This window comes from Anolis carolinensis, chromosome 1, assembly GCF_035594765.1.
Source record: "Anolis carolinensis isolate JA03-04 chromosome 1, rAnoCar3.1.pri, whole genome shotgun sequence".
NCBI lineage: Eukaryota > Metazoa > Chordata > Lepidosauria > Squamata > Dactyloidae > Anolis > Anolis carolinensis.
In genome coordinates this window covers 291,402,245-291,419,127 of record NC_085841.1, presented here as the reverse complement: position 1 = coordinate 291,419,127, position 16,883 = coordinate 291,402,245, and the positions used below count along the sequence as shown (strand labels likewise).

The following is a 16,883-nucleotide window of genomic DNA, read 5'->3' as shown; positions in this document are numbered from 1 at the left end:
TATTTCCAGTCTAAATTGCTTTTGCAATAAGAAGGGCTTAACCTTTTCTTTTATACCGGTTATCCTGTGTGTTTTGCTTTACTCTATTATAGATAAGTATTTGGAAAATTCATCCAGCATAATACACATCAATTTATTAAATTACTCCGCTACAAATTTAGACAACCCTAGCATGATTTACTTCATTGGGCTGAAAGTATGCTTAATTGCACAGTATCAGTGACACTGATTTAGTTCCCACATTGGAAAGGGAAAATTATGATTGCTAAATGCGTTGAGAGCATTCTTGTGAAACTATCGTGGAATTAAACAAAAGAAAAACTTTTCTTGTGGACATATCTCATAGTTGTGGGGGCATATGACTCTTTTGCTCCCTTTTCTTTCCTGTACTGCATGAGTTGGAACCATGTTGCCCTCCAGCCTTCAGTCTGACAATATCCATGCTGACCAGGGATGTTGCAGTCCAACAGCATGTAGAAAGCCACACATTCCCTACCTTGGGAAGGAATAATAATAATAAAAAAACTTGATTTATACCCCGCCACCATCTCCCCAACGGGGACTTGGGGCGGCTTACATGGGGCCATGCCCAGAACAATACAATATAACAAAATATAAAAGAACAACACATCATAACACATTAAACAATGCAATAGATAATAATATACATTACAACACAAAATCAGGGAAGCATAAAAACAAGGGCGGGCCACATGAACACTAAGTTAAAACTAGTGGTGAGAAAGGAATAAGAATAAAAACCATAAAGAACAGGGTCATAAGATAGTGGTACAGTCTAGAGGATAGATATTGGAGGGGAGCAACATAAAAGAAGTATATAGTAGTTACTCTCCAAAAGCACAACGGAAGAGCCATGTTTTCAAGTCTTTCTTGAAGGCTAGTAATGTGGGGGCTTGCCTAATCTCAATGGGCAGTGAGTTCCACAATCGGGGGGGCCACAGCAGAGAAGGCCCTCTCCCTTGTTCCCACAAGGCGGGCCTGAGATATAGGCAGTGGCGACAGGAGAGCCGCCTCTGATGATCGAAGAGATCGGGCAAGTTTATGATAGGAGATACGGTCACGAAGGTAGGTGGGTCCCAAACCGTTTAGGGCTTTATAGATGATGGTCTGCACCTTGAATTGGGACCGGAAAATGAACGGCAGCCAGTGGAGCTCCTTGAACAAGGGAGTGGATCTTTCCCTGTAATTCGCCCCCATTATTAATCTGGCAGCCGAGCGCGGGACCAATTGTAATTTCCGTGCCGTCTTCAAGGGAAGCCCCACGTAGAGCGCATTACAGTAGTCCTGTCTAGAGGTAACTAAGGCATGGACCACCGTGGTCAAGTCAGACTTCACGAGGTATGGTCACAGTTGGCGCACAAGTTTGAGTTGTGCGAAGGCCCTCCCAGCCACCGCCAACACCTGCACCTCAAACATCGATGCTGAATCCAGAAGGACCCCCAAACTGCGGGCCTGTGATTTCCGGGGGAGTGTAACCCCGTCCAGCACAGGTTGCCACCCAATACCCCGATCCGACGAGCGACTGACCAGGAGGGCCTCTGTCTTGTCAAGATTGATCCTCAGCTTGTTCGTCCTCATCCAGTCCACCACAGCAGCCAGGCACTGGTTCAGCAACTCCGGATGACCTCTCCCAACGGTTTCATGTAGATGTTAAATAGCATGGGGGATAAGATAGACTCTTGCGGGACCCCACAGGTGGTCCGAGCAGGTATGCCCCAGCTTCAGCATCTGGGAGCAGCCCTCCAGGAAGGACCGGAGCCACTGCAAAACTATGCCACCGAGCCCCATCCCGGAGAGCCTCCCCAGAAGGATACCATGATTGATGGTATTGAAAGCTGCTGAGATGTCCAAGAGAACCAGCAGGGTCACACTCCCCCTGTCCAGCTCCCTGCGGAGGTCATCCACCAAGGCTACCAAAGCCGTCTCAGTACTGTGCCCAGGCCTGAAGCCAGACTGCGAGTGGTCCAGAAAATCAGTGTCATTGGGGAACTCCTGAAGCTGCGTGGCAACCACGCGCTCCAGAACCTTGCCCAGAAACGGGAGGTTGGAAATTGGTCTGTAGTAGTTACATACAGATGGGTCTAGGGAGGTCTATTTAAATAGCGATTTTACTACCGCCTGCTTAAAGCAGGATGGAAATGTCCCCTGACCCAAGGAGGCATTTATTATAGCCACAAACCAATCCAACCACCCATCTTTGGCCAGCCTAACCAGCCAAAAAGGACAAGAATCCAGAGTGTAAGTGGTCGCCCTCACAGACCCAAGAATCCCCTCCACATCATCAGGAAGAACAAGCCGGAAAGAATCCCACAAAATCGGACAGACAGGTACTTCGGTTACCTCCGCTGGAACTACATTTAAGCTGGAGTCCAATTCATGGCGTATCTGAGCAACTTTGCCTGCAAAATGGTGCGCGAAATCGCTGCACCGAGTTACCAAGTCATCGGGAAGCCCCTGAGTCTCAGGAGGACACAGGAGCTCCCCAAGAACTCGGAACAACTCCGATGGCCTGTTGGCCGCAGACGCTATGCGGGCAGTCGTGAAGGCTTTCCTGGCTGCTTGCAAAGCCACGGAGTAAGCCTTAATAGCGGCTTTAGCCCGTGCTTGGTCAGACACATCGCGAGATTTCCTCCAGATGCACTCTAGTTCCCTCCTCGCATGCTTCATCACAGCCAGCTCCTCAGTGAACCAGGGAGTCGACGTGACTCTACGCAGTGAGAGTGGACGTTCGGGAGCGATCGTGTCAAGTGCCCTTGCCAGCTCACTATTATATCGATCAGCCAGGACATCAACAGGATCGGCAGTCTCCAGAACAGGAAGATCCCCAAGAGACCTCAGGAGTCCATTCGGATCCATCAGCCTCCTGGGGCGGACCATCTTAGTGGGTCCACCACCCCTGCGGAGGTTAGAAGACATGGCGAAACTTAAACAGATCAGATGATGGTCAGACCATGACAATGGAAGAATGTTTTGCTCTTCCACTCTGACTGTCCCACCGTCCACAATAAAGACAAGGTCCAGCGTGTGCCCCGCCTGATGTGTGGGCCCAGATATAACTTGAGTCAGCCCCATGGTCATCATGGCAACCATGAAATCCTGAGCCTCACCTGTCAATGTGGTCTTGGCGTGGATGTTAAAGTCCCCCAAAACTATAAGTTGTTGGGAGACCAGGGCCGCATTAGAGACCACTTCTGCTAGCTCGGACAGAGAGACTGCTGGGTCGCGGGGTGGACGGTACACCAGCAGAATCCCCAAGCTGTCTCGGGCTCCCACCTTCAAGTAGACACACTCAAACCTCGAGGATTGCGGAACGGCGCATCAGATCAGGGTGATGGACTGCCGAAAGATCACTGTGACTCCTCCTCCCCGCCCCCCCAGCCCTGGCCTGCTGATGCACCCCGAAACCCGGTGGACACAGCTGGGTGAGATTCACACCACCCAGCTCATCCAGCCACGTCTCGGTGATGCATGCCAGATCCGCCCCCTCATCCAGGATCAAATCCTGAATGACAGCTGTCTTACCGTTGATGGATCTGGTATTCAAAAGCAGGACCTTAAGGCTGGGATGTCTGTCCTGAAGACTACCACACCTATTCCTCTCCAGGGTCGCAAAAACTCTGTTGTGCTTCTCCCTGTGTCGCAAATGACCGCTCTTCCTCCTCCCCCACACCACCTCGATGATGCCCCACCCGAGTGTTTGTTTAAGGAAGCAGTCCATCTCCACTGGTGGGAGAGAAAAGGAATCATCCGATATGGCATCATCTAACATGGAAAGGGTAATGACTGTGGGAAGATTATATATTGCCAACTAAAGAAAACTATCACTGATTTAGGTGGAAGTCATTCTTTTAAATTTTTATTTGGAGGATTTTTTTTATGCAAGGATGACTTCCACAGGGCCTCTTATATGAGGCAGTTTTTTAACTGCAGGTATAGAACATTGATCTGTCCTAATGTGGTTACTTCATTGTGAAGCACCACTCCTTCTCTAGGAACTGCATTTTGAAATAATACACAGTATGAAAACAATTTTTGGCCTGACATAATGCTGGATATCTTGAAATGGGCAGGAATGTGTGGTTCAAATGAGCCAAAGCTTATTCTGGTGTGTTGTGGTGTGTCAGCTTCATTGACTTTCCTAGGCTGATGGTAGTGCTTTGTGTTGAATAAGAAACTGGAAACTCAGAACCAACTGTGGCTTTGTATTGCATTAGGCTGTGGGATTCAAATAACTGATTCCTTGACTACTGTGCCAAGTGTGCTTCTATCTTTCTCAGTTGTAGCCTTTTGAATATTTTATTGATCTTGTTCCCTGAGGCATTAAGGTTTAACTTTCAGACTCACATCAGAATAATTATAATTCTCTCTAATTTACAAAACTCAATCCTTTCTAAAAACATGAGTCTTATTTTACTAGAGAATATTATTATTGGGAGTTGAAATAACAATTGTGGTATTTTGGACACAACCAAAATTGCTTTTCGTGGGCAAAAATTTGCTTCTTTGGTTGTCAGTTGACAAAAATGTCAAATGACAACCAAACTTCTACATGGTGGCACAATTTTGAAAAGGTTCAGGCAGTCAGACTTTTAAGGCCATTTTATTCCAGGTAGTTTAGCAGAAATACTTAATTTGCATTTCTTCTTACATATATTCACAAGAGCTTTCCCTTTGTGTTATCATTCGATGGAAAATACGTTACTCTGGTAAAATGCATATCTGACACTTAAAAAAAATAACCACTGTGTCAAGTCAAGTCAACTTTATTTGTATCCTGTCTCATCTCCCATTGGGTATTCAGGGCAACTAACAACATGATGGCATGTTGTAACAAGCTCTACATATCATTTGAGCACAATATTGTACCAAACAACTCACTGTTGGTAAAAAAAAAAAAGTGAGCCACATTGAAAGTGGATTGTGAACCCTAATATTGCTCCAAAGGAGAAGAGAATTAGCAGGCATCAGTAGTGGTGGGAGAAGAAACACAAGTAGCTTAAGGAGAAGATGTGGAGCTGCCTCTGTTTTACTAATTCACACATTTGCTGGATGCATGAACAAAAGTTAGTTATTAAAGATGATCGCAACATATATTTGGTGATGTAATGCCATCTTCATATACTCTTGTAAATGAAGTTTTATGCCACTGATTCTTGTATTTAATAAGTTCTGGTTCCTCCACCTTGGGTAGAAAAGGTTTTCTGTTAGTGAGAAGTGGTATCTAATTTAATAAATTCATAATTTCTTTATCCTCAATAATCCAACAATCTTAAACTGTAAAAAGTATGGGAAAATCAGGATGAGGTCAAAATGTATACTAGTGTACAAAATGTAGACTAAATGTGTATTTATTAAACTACAGCAATAGCATATTAAACACTTTAAGCATTTCACGTAGTAGCAAAATTACTGGTTAATAAAAAGTTGGGAGTTAAGAGTATCCATCAAACGTGAGAAGAGAGGAGACCACAACAGAGTGACCTAGCAAAGCCATTCCATAATTTTTATGCCATCATCACAAAGGCCCTTCTTTTCACTAAATTTCTAATGATGACAATCTACAGAGCAGACCCTTAAGGCAAAGAAAGTGAGAAGATGGTATCCAAAGTTTCTTAATCATGTGTTAAGTATACTTTATTAGTTAGCAGTGCTCCACTGAACTGATCTTGGAAATGAATAGGTAACTAATAGAAATTATGTATATTCATGGAAATATGGAGTCTGTCTATACCTGAAAAAAAACCCAAAACAAGACCTTTGGCTAGAATGGTGGGTAAAAAGCAATACTCTTTAAAGTGTGGCATGTGTCAAGATAGAAGTCAATACAAAGTGAGCACTGTTTTTTCTTTTTGCCTATGTAAAGAGAGCTATGTTTGAGTACCAGCAGCTGCATTTCCAATGGATTGCAATATCAAAATTAGCTTATATAAGGTTTCAATATTCAATCCTTTATAGTTTATGATTTATGAAGTCATGACCAACTTCTCTTGTGTTAACAATTTAGGACTTCTTTTCAATTATACAGAGATTCCATATTAATGATGCAAAAAACAAAAACAAAACCCTATTCTGATGGCTATCACCGTGAAGAGAAAACCGTGATAAATGAAAAGACATGTAGCTGGAAAAACTGACCAGTACCTTCCTTGCAGAATCAACATGAAAGGCCATCTGCTTTCCCATTGCAGAAGAACATTATTACTGTTGACATCTGTAAAGCCTTGTGCAATCAGATGAGAGCATAACAGTAAAGTCTCACTTTTGTGTGTTTGTTTATACTCATTTGCTTATCTTGGGCCTGGTTACATATTTGCATTTTCCTTCCACATGATGAAACATTTTGGAAACCAAAAAGAGCAGTACTTTGAGAAAATTGTGAAATAGTAAGCATTTTACTGAAATTGCTGGAACAGATATGATCATGTTCAGCAGATGTATCTCTTAAAACAGTATGAGTAAAAAGCTAATGTGGCATTTTGGCTCACACATTTCTGAACTATCACACGATGGAATCTTGTTTTATTCACCATTGTGCAAACTTGAACAGGTTTCCTTGTGTGTTGTATAATGTGAGAAGTGGGAAACCTTTGCCTAAGAACAATCTCCTGCAATTGTTGAAGACTGTTTTAATTTGTGTAATTAACCTCAAAAGCAATGACAGAGTGAGTTTTATTATAACACCTTGTATTTGGTATTTATTTCAACTAGAAAATGGGACAGTAGGGCATTTACTATGTTTCTTTTGATTTTGTGTTGACCACAGTACGAAAAGTATTGACAGAATTCACAATACAATTGTTAAGAGGGTGATACATGTGTGTGTGTGTGTGTGTGATATATATATATATATATATACAGACAGAGAGAGAGAGAGCGAGACTTTTTATGTGGGTGGAAGACTACTAAAAATGACTGATGCTTTAGGTTGTAGTTCAGAAGACAAAATTGTTCAAACAATATCTGAATATTCATTTTGTAAGAAAACCTATGAAATCCACAGCGTTGCCATAAATCAACAGGTGACAAAGGCGAAGCCGCACACACACGCCCCAGTATTCTTTGACAGCATCCCACCTAAGTACAGTAGATTTTCACTTATCCAACACTTGCTTATCCAACGTTCTGGGTTATCCAACGCAATTTTCCTCCCACCCCGATCCACAGCTGTTTCTCTAGGCAGCAAAGATTGAACTTTTTATGGATTTAATTTGAGACAATGTTGCTACTGTAAGTTCATTTTATGAAATTCTCTCTTTATTTGTAGTCAATTTGTTAGTAGGCAATGTTTTTGTAGTTTTCAATATATTGTCATGTTTCAGTGCTAAATTCATAAATACAGTAATTACTACATAACGTTACCGTATTTTGGACTGCTTTTTCTGTCGATTTGTTGTAAAACATATTTTTGGTGCTTAATTTGTAAAATCATAATGTAATTTGACATTTAATAGGCTTTTCCTTATTATCCAACATTTTCGCTTATCTAACGTTCTGCTGGCCCGTTTATGTTGGATAAGTGAGGCTCTACTGTACTAACAAGATTGACCTTGCTTACCTTCCAAAATGACACAGAGTCTGGTGCCTTTGGGATTTTTAGGTGTAGGTTAAATTTTTTTACAACTTCCCAATGTCCTAGATCAGAGATTTCCAACTTGATGCTCTCTAGATTTTGAGGACTTCCTCCCAATCAGGATGGCCAGTTATAAGGAATGCTGAGGTTCCATCTGGAATGCACACACATTTGTTCTTTTTAATTTCTAAAGACAAGCATTTTAGAAACAGTCCACACGTTCCCTTGAAGCAGATGGGAAAATAATTAGTTATGAATTATTTAAATACATTTATATATTCTTATGGAGCAAGAAGCATAAAAAGTCGTAATCCAAAAGCTAATCTGTGACCTCTGATCTATTCCATCTTGCACACCAAGTAGCTGTTGAGTCCTGACACTGTTCCTTTTTTAAATGAGCCCTCTCAAAAATGTTTGTATTTGAACATTGATACAGTTTATACATAAGTTTATAACAATAAAATGCTTTTAAATTATTTCTCCCAATTTATGAATATATGTTTCTAGCCTGATTTTTAACACTTGATGTACATTTGATGTACGTAATTCACTCTGTGAGCACATTAGCAGTGTAATGCAGAGGCCAAAAAAAGACTAAACCTAGCCTCTAAAAAAAAACCCTAAAAGCTATTCATAGAGACTTCAGAGAAAATGCAATAAGTGGTTTTTGTGGTTTTCAAATAATTAATTATTGTATATAATACTATCAGGTTTTGTGGATGAAGTCCCACAAAAATACTCTCACAGACAGACTTTGAGATGTGCCAGCTATTAATCGCCTCTAAAACAATAAGGGCATTTGTTATTACTGTCCACTGCCTGTGCTCAGCTTTAATTTATCTTCGGGTTTTGGAGCTGCCAGAATTTTGGAATTGGGTCACCTAATTCTCTGGACTGTTTTTCTGCTGAAAAGCTAAACTTAGCATTTAATGTTATGTTGATGGAGATTTTGGGATGGGAGGGTTTAGTCATATACTTCCTTGAAAATCTCCACAACTCCAGTAATCACACTGAAATATTTTCAATTCATAAGTTGATAGGGAAAAAAACTTTCATAGATGTAGATATGGCTGGGACACCAGAAATATAAATGAAACCTCTTGACTTATTAGTTGGCCTAAATAAAAATAAGCAGACACATATCTTCATGTTTTCATTCTAAAATCATCCATATAAACAATCTGGAGGTTTGTATTACACAAGGCTCTGTTGAGATAGCTAGTAAATTGATTCAATTTCTTGTTTCTAGAATAACCCTCACCCCAGCGTACATTATATTTTAGCATTCAAAAGGCATGTTTTTGTGCTGAGTTCCCAGAGCATTAGACCTATGAAGTAGGCATTTTGTAGCATTGTCACCTCAAGCTTATTAAACAGCACCCCTGAGATTTTAATAGAGGAGAAACCAGCAGAGAAAAAAATTATCCCAAATGTTTGCCATTGAAATTCATTGTTGTGTCCTGTGCAGTGTAATGCATTGGTTGTGTCATGTTGTGACTGAAGCAACACAGTTGGAAAGTAGGATCTCATCCAGCTCGAAGTCGGGAGGGCAGCAATTGTGATGACTCATGGGCCATGTAGTCCCGTTCCTAGCGCTGTGGTCACAGATGAAGAGGAAAACTTGGGTTTTCCACCATTTCAGCCAGAATTGGAACTTTCCCAGCCTGAATTGGAGCCCTTGCACCTGCAAGAGGTTTGCCTTCCAGAAATCTGCCAAACAAGCCCTGAGTCAGAATCTCCCCCATTTTCTCGCCGTAGTTATTATCAACAACAAAAAGGAGTTCAGCAGGCTAATCGCAGAAGCCTGAGAATCGCAGCCAGGCATTCAGCTGATTAAGACTGCTTCCATGAGAAATTCTAGGGAGTCATGCATCTGGACACAGAGATTGACTTTCGGTTCTGATTCCCCAGAGAAGTGTTCTTTGGTGGGAAAACGAGATCCTATTTAGGTTCCTTGCCCCGAAGGAATTTTGCGGAGTCAATTCGTCAGCTACTGGAGTAGGCTGTGTGTGGACAGCGCTATTCCCGTTTCCAAGCCTCGTTCCTGTTTCCAAGCCTTCGTTCACGTTCCAAGCCTTGTTTACCTCCACGGACCTTGCCTTGCTTCCTAGGACTCAGCCTTGTTTTTCCAGGACCTTGCCAAGTATTTTACCACGGATTTTGTCCCTGTTCCTCGTTCCTTGCTGCCTTGTATCAAGCCTTGTGTTCCAAGAATCAAGTTTACTTCCTAGCCTTGCCTCAAGTTCCTTGGACTAAGAACCTTGTCATCTCCCCTCACTTTGCTTGGCAAAGTGAGTGTTTCGGTTATTGGATTACAACTTTGGACCTTAATATTTTATATTGGACATTGTTTTCCTGGACTATAATTGACCTTTCCTGAAAGGTCTTCTTCTGAACTACATTCTACACTTATTTTTATTGACTTTATATATTTCCTTAATAAAGATGTTAGATAGATTCTGGCCTCTGTGTATGGTTATTGGTGCTCTGCAGCCTGGGTCGTGACAGCAATTATATGCTGACTTGATTCTGTGCAGGATGGCTCAAGCAAAGACAATTATGTCATGAGAGTTAAGGAATGCCCGGGACAGAAGGAAGGCACAAGTAATAGTGTTAAAATCCTTCAACTTGGTCATTTCAGAAAGCATGTGTGAAAAGAGGAGCTGGGAAAGCCTGGTTGGTCTCAGCCAGTCATAACTCAGGGAATGCTATGAAGCAAGGGAGGAAAAGCAGCATAACATTAAGACTTGTCTCAGACAGAAGGCAGATAGAAGAAAGGTTGCCTGAAGATAGTAAAATGACCTAAAGAGATAGGGAAAAGATGGCATAGAGACAGGAAAAAGTTTAAAGAGAAACAAAACAGGAGGAAGAATTGAGTAAGGTTTTGGTGAATGATTAAATAGTTCAGGGGTTAATGTGTTTTCTAATGTGTCTTAATAAACGTCCTTATTGTTTTTTGTTATAAATGTGTCTGGCTGTTTTCATTCAGTTTGAGGAGGGATCTTAAGGGGCAAGCTGAGTGATAGGATCCCAAAGGTTGGAACTGTGACAGCTTGGAGACAGAATCCTTCAAGTGTGCCTTATCACATGATCTGTGAAACAAATAATTTAAAATGGGAATATTTCGTTCTTACGATTTTAGTTAAAATGCCTTGTTTTTATTTGTTTCAGGCCTGGTGCCAGTGCTGGTGCCAGTTGGGCCACTATGAGAAGAACATTCTGCTGTGAGTGGACTACATGTCCAATTGCCCCCACTGGTGGGACACAGAGAAGGGCCCCTCCAGCAGATTTCAGTCCTTGGGCAGGCATACATTGAAAAATATGCCAATTGGAGCATTCCCATTTAGGACTTTCACTGAAATTTTCATCAGATAGAAAACATAATAGAAATCACTTACTACAAAACTTGTCATCCCATGCCTCACATCACCGGGCTTCCCCATCACCCCATCCCACAGGGGGAAGTGTCCACCGCCAGGCTTCCCCCTGTTGTTGCCTATGCAACTCAGAAAGCTTTCTGTGTTGCTGCCACAGCAGTTTATGACACTCCCACTTCACTTGGCATGGAGTCTGAAAGTAGATCTACGTTATGGGTTAAAAGCCAGTGGGCTCTGTTCCAGGAGCCTCATACAATGGGCAATTTTGCTCATCTGATGAGGTTGTGAAAGGAAAGGTGTACAAAATACAAGTCTGCTTTCTTACCACTAGAGGGCAAGATACCTCTGAGAAAAATAGTTTCCTGTCTATTCAAACAGACTAATTTAAATTTCTGAGAGACTATTGGGCCTTGTGCAAGGGTCTACTAGCAGAGCTGACAATGACTATGCTTCAGAATAGTCATTGGCAACTAACAGAAATGGCTGTATATCATCTGTTTGTCATCTGAATTTTTATCTTTCAAGAATGTAAAATAGAAGAATGGGGATATCCCTCATTTAACCAAGTATCAAACACTTCAAAGTCTTGGAATGAGTAGTGATAATAATTTGTTCTTTGTTCCAAAGTTCAGTAAGGAATACTGGGCTATCACAGAGTTTATTTTAAACAAAGCTTTGAATTCTATCTCCAGCATGCTAAAAATTATAATCATGTTAGATTTTGCAATTAAAATTTGCATCAAATCTACCAGCATTCTTGGACTTTATTTTAATTTTAGAAAAAATAATTATTTTTAGATATTATAATAAAGAGATGCAGTTCAGTGATCACCATTTAACAAAATTTAACAAAAATGATAACAATTCCACAACGAACTGTTGAATAATAATTTCAAGTAATCGAAGACTGTACCCTTAAAGTACCTAATATATAGGTCTGATGGAAGTGCATCCTAATACTTATTTCATTTATCATTAATACCAATGTCATAGTTGGGTGACACATCCAGATGATATAAAGTGTATGTACAGCTATATCATACCTTTAAAAAAAGCATTATAACAGATGCTCCAGTTAGTGAATAGTGAACCAAACCTGAATCCATCTGGGCATGCTGATTGTTCTCTTGGATTCTTCAAGAATTTGTTTACTACTACCCACAACTGCTCACTTGGCATTTTCCTAGCTATTAGCAGATCAAGACTGGCAAAGACAAAAAATCCAAGTGACTAGCAGGTGCAGAGCGCTCTACCAGGAAGTACCAGAATTGCTGCCATCATCCTGCTCCAGCTGGACCAGAATAAACTCGGTGACCTTTGCTTCAAACTTAGTGAGCCTTTTATTGGGAATAGGGAAATCTTTATATTGCTTCTCACAACCCTCTTTTTGGGTCTGGCACAGATCTCTCTTTCCAGAGAGATCCCCCAAATCTTTGATCTCCTCATCGTAGGCATTGACAGGATAGTGCTGTATTAATGATTTTAAAGATACAAAATAACAAACAGGAACTCTTAGGATATAACAGAAAGCAAAAGTAGCAAAGGTGGGTGACTTTCGGGAACGTAGACTATAAACAAACTTCTTTGTGGATTGTGAGATTTTATGTATGGGATGAGGCAATGTCACATCAACATGCGAAGGATGCCTAAATGACAAGTTTGAATTGGACTACCAAAATTCATGCTTAGTTCGAGTCATGGGGCACTGTTGTCTCTTATTAATGAAAAATAAAATAAAACTCTCAATCTATCCATATTCTTATATTTTGGTGGCCTCCAGGTGGTGCCAGTGTTTAAATGATAAAACTAAAAAATAGTTAAAATTATTTGTGTTTCCTGTGTCGTAGTTCAATGTGGCTAAAGATGAACTTTTGGAGAGACAGCGTTGTGTAGTGGTTTTAGTGTTGGACTACAGTTTTGGAGACAAGGGTTTGAATTTCTGCTTGGCCACAGAAACCCATTGGGCGACCTTAGGCCAGTCACACGCTCTCTCTCTCTGCCTCAGGAATTGTCACAGTGCTCGTGTTTTAAAACCTGCTTCCCTGGATTGTTGTAAAGAAGTAGTGAACAAAATAACCTTTTTCCATCTGCTGCTTCCATCTTCCAAAATGTTCCCCTCATTCCTTGGTGGCAAGAAGACATTTTATTTTATTTCCAATATATTAGAGTGTCTCTAACAAACTGAAAGAGTGTCGCTATTACTTGTCTGATAGGAAGATGTTGGATGAAAGAGTCATCAGAAAAACCTGGCCAACTCCTCTAACTGTGCAAACTCCCCATGGTTTCCTTATAGATCAGTTTCTAAAAATGCTAGTTGACTTTACTTTAATGTGCTGGGAATTTGGGCTTTATAGTGTACTATTTAACTTGTAAAGCAAAATTGCTATTAAGTTTCACATCAGTCATTCTGTATGTGCCACCACATTATATTGCGATTTTACAGACTTTGTAAATTAGCTTCTCCATCGTGATCATCTGTGAAATTCGCACATATGGTATTTTCTGCACCTGCACAGACAGCTTCAGAATCTTCTAGAAATCTTTTTGACACCTCAAGACAGTAGTCCCGCCCAATCTCCCCATAGAGTATATATATAGCCAGTGGGAGGGGCTACTATCCAGTTCCTTTCATCCGCAGCTGTATCAGCTGCTGAGGAATCTTTGCTCTGACTAGCTCTGCTTTTTTGGACTGCCTTTACTGTTACTGACTCAGACTGACTCACTAATCTGCCTTCTTGTGTGTTTTGACTTGGACTGTTTCTTCGATTACCCTGCCTAGCCATTCCTGACTTTGGAGCTGCAACTCATCTTCCAGCTTTTTTGTTTTAGTATACTAAGAGATTATTCTAAACTGGAGTTTGCTTCATGTTTAAGTTACGCCCTAAAGCACTGCTTCTTAAACTGTGGGTCCTGGCCCCCAAATTTATTTATTTATTTAAAGTATTTATACCCTGCCCTTCTGACCCTGAAGGGGACTCAGAGCGGCTTACAGAACACATAAATAGGGTCCCATTAGCTCAATGTTGGGGACCCGAAAAATTTGGCAACAGTAAACGTTTTCTGAACATCATCTAATGGATGTTTTAAACGTTTACAGAAATTTGTTAGCAACAACATGCAGTATTTACAGTAGACTGTACTGAGGCTTCAGCTGTACTCCATAAAAAGGAAAGTCAGCCTGTTTAACAAGCCTCACAAATGGTGACTTTTTATCAGTAAATATTTGAGTTTTATACCTATTTTATATACCTACATACCTGGGGACATGTACATATTTCTTGGGCCAAAAGGGATTGCGAGGAAAAGTTTAACATCAGCACTTTAAATCGGGTCCTCCCACTTCCCTGACATGTGGCTGCCTCCTGTAGAATTCTGGGAAACATAGTTTAGGGTGGAGCCTTTGGAATTCTCAGCTGGAAAGGTCCTCAGCTTCCCTAAACTACATTTCCCAGAATTCTGCAGGCGGTAGCCACACAATAGGGAAATGGGATCACTTGCTTTATAACTCTAATGTGATGTCCTACCAATCCCTGTGTTAAAGTGTTGTGGGGTTTTTTGGATTGTGCCGAACCATTTCAATGCCATGATTTTGCATTATGTGCGGTAGAGATGCACATTATCTTATGCCAATACAGGAGCCACACATGTACATATGTATACCCTCTCCCAACCACCCACTTACACAATTCTGCTGCACCCACATTCAGACAGGAAAAAGTAGATTTAAGCTGATTTGCCTTGTCTGCTGAGATCTGGAGTGCTACTGAGGGTAGGGGCCTACAATTAAAGCCTCTTCCATCTCCAAGGGCCAAGGTTTGTGGATTCAGGTGTAAGGGGATAATAATATCCCTGTTGACCACTAGAGGCAGGTGTGGACCTAAATTGGAATTTGTTTTGCAAGAGTCATAGTTTTTGCTTGAGTGTTATCATCTGAGCTATACATCATCTTGATAACAGAGCTTGTTAAATTCTTGTTTTCTGCACAGCTACTTTTCTCTCCATTTTCATGTTAACGGCAAGAAAACCATATCTTGCATCTGTTGTAAGACAGATGTGTGGCTTTATATCTGCATGATGATCAAGAATAGAATAAGGAGCTAACATAAAATACACAGCTGTTATTGTTCCTATTATGTTACCATCTCACTGCATCTGTATTTTTCATCCAAAATTTTACACAGTCCTTTAAAACTGATATGAAACTGATATGAATCGAAATGCTATTATTCATATTTTGAAAGTCAAAGCATCTTTTCTACTAGAGCCTTGCGTGTTTTAAAGATGCTGATACTGTTCTTTTAAATATCAAAGACAAACAGCTTTTTTCTTGCTGAATGTGACTAATCAAATTAGTATGAAGTCCTCTCCTCTCCTCCTCTCCTTGTTAACCTGCCTGGCTAAGGAGTGGTTCACTCTTAAACCAGGTCTTTTGGAATTTTTTTAACATTTTTTGTTAACATATTTTCATTTTCCCCTTTGAGTTTAAAGTAGGACATATTTATTCACTGCCAAATTGTATTAATAGTAAATAGGTTTGAAAATGATCAACAAAATCAAAATTGTAGACATTTGGTTACAGTTTTATATTAACTGCCATGGCTCAATGCTATGGAATTCTAGGTTTTGTAGTTTTGTGAGATATTTGCCCTTTTGTCAGAGAGGGCCCCAAGTTACATAAATCGAGACTAGAGGATGAAAGTTAGGTATGGAACATATTATTTGAAATAGTTCGTCTCTCTTCCTTCCTGGCTATGTTCCACTGGACTCTGTTCAAGCATGACAACACCATGACGGTGTTATTTTATATTCCATTGCAGTTACAATCACTTTAGAAACTCCTCTTCTTATGGTAAGTGTCCTCTGTATGTTACAATTGATAACACCATGTTGGTTGATAGAATTACAACTCCCAGTTTGACCACGCAGTTTTTCCCCTTCCTTTGCTCTTTTCTTATCCTGGGATGACAGGATGTATGGGAGGAGGGACAACTGTTGTGTCATTATCATTGTGCTGCAGATAATACACTAACTCATATAATTACAAGTATGGCTATCTTCCGATTCAGTTGTCTTTTAGTATTTCTTGTGCCACCTTTGCACTTCTAAGCAGTGTTTTTTCTACTGTTGTTTATACTCATGTGATAAAATGTGGGAGATCACACACTGTATTGCACAGAATTCAGCAAAAGTCTCCTGTCTTTTTTAATAAATATGTAAGCAATGGAGAAGGTTTTGAAAATGTATATTTGGTATATGCTAATAGGTAGAGTACTTGAAGAGACCCCATTGTGTGTCTTGCATAGACATCTTTTGTGGTCTGCACTGCATACTGTAGGAAACTTGAGCTCTCTCATATGCTACATTCCTGTCAGTTAATGTTTTTTATTTTAGTGGCCTTGGAAAAATGGAAGACATTGTACAATTTGTATCAAATTACTGTTTTATTGTCTTTTTCTATAAGGAATGTGCTGGACATTCTTATTTATTTATTTACAGCATTTATATTCCGCCCTTCTCACCCCAAAGGGGACTCAGGGCGGATCACATTACACATATAGGCAAACATTTAATGCCTTTTAACATAGAACAAAGACAAACAAACATAGGCTCCGAGCGGGGCTCGAACTCATGACCTCCTGGTCAGAGTAATTCATTGCAGTTAATTGCACTGGCTTGCTCTCCCGCCTGCGCCACAGCCCGGGTTATTATTCTTACCTGGAATAATAAGATTTGAGAGATTAGGAATAAGGATAGTCTTTCCTACTCCCTCGCTAATCATATAAATTAAGGAAACAGACTCATTGGAAGCCGATATTAAATTACCTAAAAAGTGAGAAAATTAAAATAATACTTTAAGAATAGTTCGGAAAGTGTTTAAGAAATAGAACTTCCCCGGATCATAAAAAACAGAGACA

General features: G+C 40.5%; 1 long non-coding RNA gene across 1 annotated transcript; it reads right to left on the bottom strand.

Annotated features, from left to right (window-relative positions):
• Positions 1 to 5,095: 5,095 nt before the first annotated feature.
• LOC103279983 (uncharacterized) lies at positions 5,096 to 14,458 on the bottom strand. Its single transcript, XR_507084.3, has 3 exons — positions 14,226 to 14,458; positions 7,577 to 7,745; positions 5,096 to 5,203 (listed from the first exon to the last, which is right to left on the bottom strand). It is a non-coding gene; the product is annotated as an uncharacterized LOC103279983 (long non-coding RNA).
• Between the last annotated feature and the right edge of the window lie 2,425 nt (positions 14,459 to 16,883).